Raw genomic sequence first — 6,035 nt, forward strand, 5'->3', positions numbered from 1 at the left:
CGTTGTTCGATTTCGAGAGTCTCGGTATATTATTTCCCGGAAACGGATATCCGTGAGAAAAGTTATGACCATATGAATTTCTTGAGAGCTTTCGTTGTTCAATTTCGAGCATCTCGATATATTATTTCCCGGAATCGGACATCCGTGTGAAAAGTTATGACCATTTGAATTTCTCTTGTGATTCCGTTGTTCAATTTCGAGCGTCTCGATATACTATGCGCCTAAATTGGACATCCGAGTCAAAAGTTATGATCATTTGAAGTTCTCGAGAGCTTCCGTTGTTCAATTTTGAGCGTCTCGATATATTATTCGCCTGAATCGGAAATCCGAGTGAAAAGTTATGACAATTTGACTTTCTTGAGAGCTTCTGTTGCAAAATTTCGAGCATCTCGATATATTATGCGCCTGAATCGGACATTTGAGTGAAAAGTTATGACCATTGGAATTTCTCGAGAGGTTCTGTTGCCAGATTTCGAGCGTCTCGATATATTATGCGCCTGAATCGGACATCCGAGTGAAAAGTTATGACCATTTGAATTTCTCGAGAGGTTCTGTTGCCCAATTTCGAGCGTCTCAATATATTATGCGCCTGAATCGGACATCAGAGTGAAAAGTTATGATCATTCGAATTTCACGAGAGCTTCCGTTTTTCAATTTCGAGCCTATCGATATATTATTTCCCGGAATCTGACATCCGTGTGAAACGTTATGACCATTTCAATTTCTTGAGAGTATCCATTGTTCAATGTCGAGCGTCCCGATATATTATGCACATAAATCGGACATCCGAGTGAAAAGTCAGGACAATATGAATTTCTCGAGAGCTTCTTTTGTTCAATTTCGAGTGTCTCGATATATTATGCGCCTAAATCGGATACCTGAGTGAAAAGTTATGACCATTTGAATTTCTCGAGAGCTTCCGTTGTTCACTTTCGAGCGTCTCGATATATTATTCACCAGATTCGGACATCCGAGTGAAAAGTTATGACAATTTGAATTTCTCGAGAGCTTCTGTTGCCCAATTTCGAGCGTATCAATATATTATGCGCCTGAATCGGACACCAGAGTGAAAAGTTATGACCATTTGAATTTCTCGAGATCTTCCGTTGTTCAATTTCGAGCATCTCGATATATTATTTCCCGGAATCGATATACTATGCGCCTAAATTGGACATCCGAGTCCAAATTTATGACCATTTGAACTTCTCGAGAGCTTTTGTTGTTCAATTTTGAGCGTCTCGATATATTATGCGCCTGAATCGGACTTCTGAGTGAAAAGTTATGACCATTTGAATTTCTCAATGCTTCTGTTGTTCAATTTCGAGCATCTCGATATATTATGCCCCTGAATCGGATATCTGAGTGAAACGTTATCACCATTTGAATTTCGCTAGAGATTCCGTTGTTCAATTTCGATCGTCTCGATATACTATGCGCCTAAATTGGACATCTGAGTCAAAATTTATGACCATTTGAACCTCTCGAGAGCTTCCGTTGTTCAATTTTGAGCGTCTCGATATATTATGCGCCTGAATCGGACATCTGAGTGAATAGTTATGACCATTTTGAATTTCTCAATGCTTCTGTTGTTCAATTTCGAGCATCTCGATATATTATGAGCCTGAATCGGATATCTGAGTGAAAAGTTATCAACATTTGAATTTCGCTAGAGATTCCGTTGTTCAATTTCGAGCATCTCGATATACTATGCGCCTAAATTGGACATCCGAGTCAAACTTTATGACGATTTGAACTTCTCGAGAGCTTCCGTTGTTCAATTTTGAGCGTCTCGATATATTATGCGCCTGAATCGGACATCTGAGTGAAAAGTTATGACCATTTGAATTTCTCGAGAGCTTCCGTTGTTCAATTTCGAGCATCTCGATATATTATTTCCCGGAATCGGACATCCGTGTGAAAAGTTATGACTATTTGAATTTCTCGAGAGCTTCCGTTGTTCAATTTCGAGCATCTCGATATATTTTTTCCCGGAATCGGACATCCGTGTGAAAAGTTATGACAATTTGAATTTCTCGAGAGCTTCTGTTACCAAATTTCGAGCGTCTCGATATATTATGCGCCTGAATCGGACATCCGAGTGAAAAGTTATGACCATTTGAATTTCTTGAGAGCTTCCGTTGTTCAATTTCGAGAGTCTCGATATATTATTTCCCAGAATTGGACATCCGTGTGAAAAGTTATGACCATTTGAATTTCTCAATGCTTCTGTTGTTCAATGTCGAGCATCTCGATATATTATGCGCCTGAATCGGATATCTGAGTGAAAAGTTATGACCATTTGAATTTCTCTAGAGATTCCGTTGTTTAATTTCGAGCATCTCGATATACTATGCGCCTAAATTGGACATCCGAGTCAAAATTTATGACCATTTGAACTTCTCGAGAGCTTCCGTTGTTCAATTTTGAGCGTCTCGATATATTATGCGCCTGAATCGGACATCTGAGTGAAAAGTTATGACCATTTGAATTTCTCGAGAGCTTCCGTTGTTCAATTTCGAGCATCTCGATATATTATTTCCCGGAATCGGACATCCGTGTGAAAAGTTATGACCATTTGAATTTCTCGAGAGCTTCCGTTGTTCAATTTCGAGCATCTCGATATATTTTTTCACGGAATCAGACATCCGTGTGAAAAGTTATGACAATTTGAATTTCTCGAGAGCTTCTGTTACCAAATTTCGAGCGTCTCGATATATTATGCTCCTGAATCGGACATCCGACTGTAAAGTCATGACCATTTGAATTTCTTGAGAGCTTCCGTTGTTCAATTTCGAGAGTCTCGATATATTATTTCCCAGAATTGGACATCCGTGTGAAAAGTTATGACCATTCGAATTTCTCAATGCTTCTGTTGTTCAATGTCGAGCATCTCGATATATTATGCGCCTGAATCGGATATCTGAGTGAAAAGTTTTGATCATTTGAATTTCTCTAGAGATTCCGTTGTTCAATTTCGAGCGTCTCGATATACTATGCGCCTAAATTGGACATCCGAGTCAAAATTTATGACCATTTGAACTTCTCGAGAGTTTCTGTTGTTCAATTTTGAGCGTCTCGATATATTATGCGCCTGAATCGGACATCTGAGTGAAAAGTTATGGCCATTTGAATTTCTCGAGAGCTTCCGTTGTTCAATTTCGAGCATCTCGATATATTTTTCCCGGAATCGGACATCCGTGTGAAAAGTTATGACAATTTGAATTTCTCGAGAGCTTCTGTTACCAAATTTCGAGCGTCTCGATATATTATGCTCCTGAATCGGACATCCGAGTGAAAAGTTATGACCATTTGAATTTCTTGAGAGCTTCCGTTGTTCAATTTCGAGCATCTCGATATATTATTTCCCGGAATCGGACATCCGTGTGAAAAGTTATGACCATTTGAATTTCTTGAGAGCTTTCGTTGTTCAATTTCGAGAGTCTCGATATATTATTTCCCGGAATTGGACATCCGTGTGAAAAGTTATGACCATTTGAATTTCTCAATGCTTCTGTTGTTCAATTTCGAGCATCTCGATATATTATGCGCCTGAATCGGATATCTGAGTGAAAAGTTATGACCATTTGAATTTTGCTAGAGATTCCGTTGTTCAATTTCGAGAGTCTCGATATATTATTTCCCGGAATTGGACATCCGTGTGAAAAGTTATGACCATTTGAATTTCTCAATGCTTCTGTTGTTCAATTTCGAGCATCTCGATATATTATGCGCCTGAATCGGACATCTGAGTGAAAAGTTATGACCATTTGAATTTCTCGAGAGTTTCTGTTACCAAATTTCGAGCGTCTCGATATATTATGCGCCTGAATCGGACATCCGAGTTAAAAGTTATGACCATTTGAATTTCTTGAGAGCTTCCATTGTTCAATTTTGAGAGTCTCGATATATTATTTCCCGGAATTGGACATCCGTGTGAAAAGTTATGACCATTTGAATTTCTCAATGCTTCTGTTGTTCAATTTCGAGCATCTCGATATATTATGCGCCTGAATCGGACATCTGAGTGAAAAGTTATGACCATTTGAATTTCTCTAGAGATTCCGTTGTTCAATTTCGAGCGTCTCGATATATTATTTCCCGGAATCGGACATCCGTGTGAAAAGTTATGACCATTTGAATTTCTTGAGAGCTTCCGATGTTCAATTTCGAGAGTCTCGATATATTATTTGCCGGAATTGGACATCCGTGTGAAAAGTTATGACCATTTGAATTTCTCAATGCTTGTGTTGTTCAATTTCGAGCATCTCGATTTATTATGCGCCTGAATCGGTTTTCTGAGTTAAAAGTTATCACCATTTGAATTTCGCTAGAGATTCCGTTGTTCAATTTCGAGCGTCTCGATATACTATGCGCCTAAATTGGACATCCGAGTCAAATTTTATGACCATTTGAACTTCTCGAGAGCTTCCGTTGTTCAATTTTGAGCGTCTCGATATATTATGCGCCTGAATCGGACATCTGAGTGAAAAGTTATGACCATTTGAATTTCTCATTGCTTCTGTTGTTGAATTTCGAGCATCTCGATATATTATGCGCCTAAATCGGATATCTGAGTGAAAAGTTATCACCATTTGAATTTCGCTAGAGATTCCATTGTTCAATTTCGAGCGTCTCGATATACTATGCGCCTATATTGGACATCCGAGTCAAAATTTATGACCATTTGAACTTCTCGAGAGCTTCCGTTGTTCAATTTTGAGCCTCTCGATATATTATGCGACTGAATCAGACATCTGAGTGAAAATTTATGACCATTTGAATTTCTCGAGAGCTTCCGTTGTTCAATTTCGAGCATCTCGATATATTATTTCCCGGAATCGGACATCCGTGTGAAAAGTTATGACAATTTGAATTTCTCGAGAGCTTCTGTTACCAAATTTCGAGCGTCTCGATATATTATGCGCCTGAATCGGACATCCGAGTGAAAAGTTATGACCGTTTGAATTTCTTGAGAGCTTCCATTGTTCAATTTCGAGAGTCTCGATATATTATTTCCCGGATTCAGACATCCGTGTGAAAAGTTATGACCATTTGAATTACTCTAGAGATTCCGTTGTTCAATTTCGAGCGTCTCGATATACTATGCACCTAAATTGGACATCCGAGTCAAAAGTTATGACCATTTGAACTTCTCCAGAGCTTCCGTTGTTCAATTTCGAGTGTCTCCAAATATTATACGACTGAATTGGACATCTGAGTGAAAAGTTATGACCATTTTAATTTCTCGAGAGCTTCCGTTGTTAGATTCCGAGCGTCTCGACATATTATTTAACTAAATCGGACATGCGAATGAAAAGTTAAGACCATTTGAAATTCTCAGGAGGTTCTGTTGGTTAATTTTGAGTGTCTCGATATATTATGCGAACGAATCAAACATCCGAGTTAAAAGGTATGACCATTTGATTTTCTCGAAAGCTTTCGTTGTTCAGTTTCGAGCGTCTCGATATATTATGTACCCAAACCGGACATCCGAGTGAAAAGTTAGGACCATTTGAATTTCTCGAGAGCTTCCGTTGTTCAATTTTGAGCGTCTCGATATATTATCCATCTGAATCGGACATCCGAGTCAAAATTTCTGGCCATTTAAATTTTTCGACAGATTCCGTTGTTCAATTTCGAGCGTCTCGATATACTATGCGCCTTAATTGCACATCCGAGTCAAAAGTTATGACCATTTGAACTTCTCGAGAGCTTCCGTTGTTCAATTTTGAGCGTCTCGATATATTATGTGCCTGAATCGGACATCCGAGTGAAAAGTAAGGACCATTTGAATTTCTCGAGAGCTTGCGTTGTTCTATTTCGAGCATCTCAATATATTATTTCCCGGAATCGGACATCCGTGTGAAAAGTTAAGACCATTTGAATTTATCTAGAGATTTCGTTGTTCAATTTCGAGCGTCTCGATATACTATGCGCCTAAATTGGACATCCGAGTCAAAAGTTATGACCATTTGAACTTCTCGAGAGCTTCCGTTGTTCAATTTTGAGCTTCTCGATATATTATGCGCCTGAAT

The sequence above is a fragment of the Glycine soja genome, chromosome 12 (genome assembly GCF_004193775.1).
Source record: "Glycine soja cultivar W05 chromosome 12, ASM419377v2, whole genome shotgun sequence".
Classification (NCBI taxonomy): domain Eukaryota; kingdom Viridiplantae; phylum Streptophyta; class Magnoliopsida; order Fabales; family Fabaceae; genus Glycine; species Glycine soja.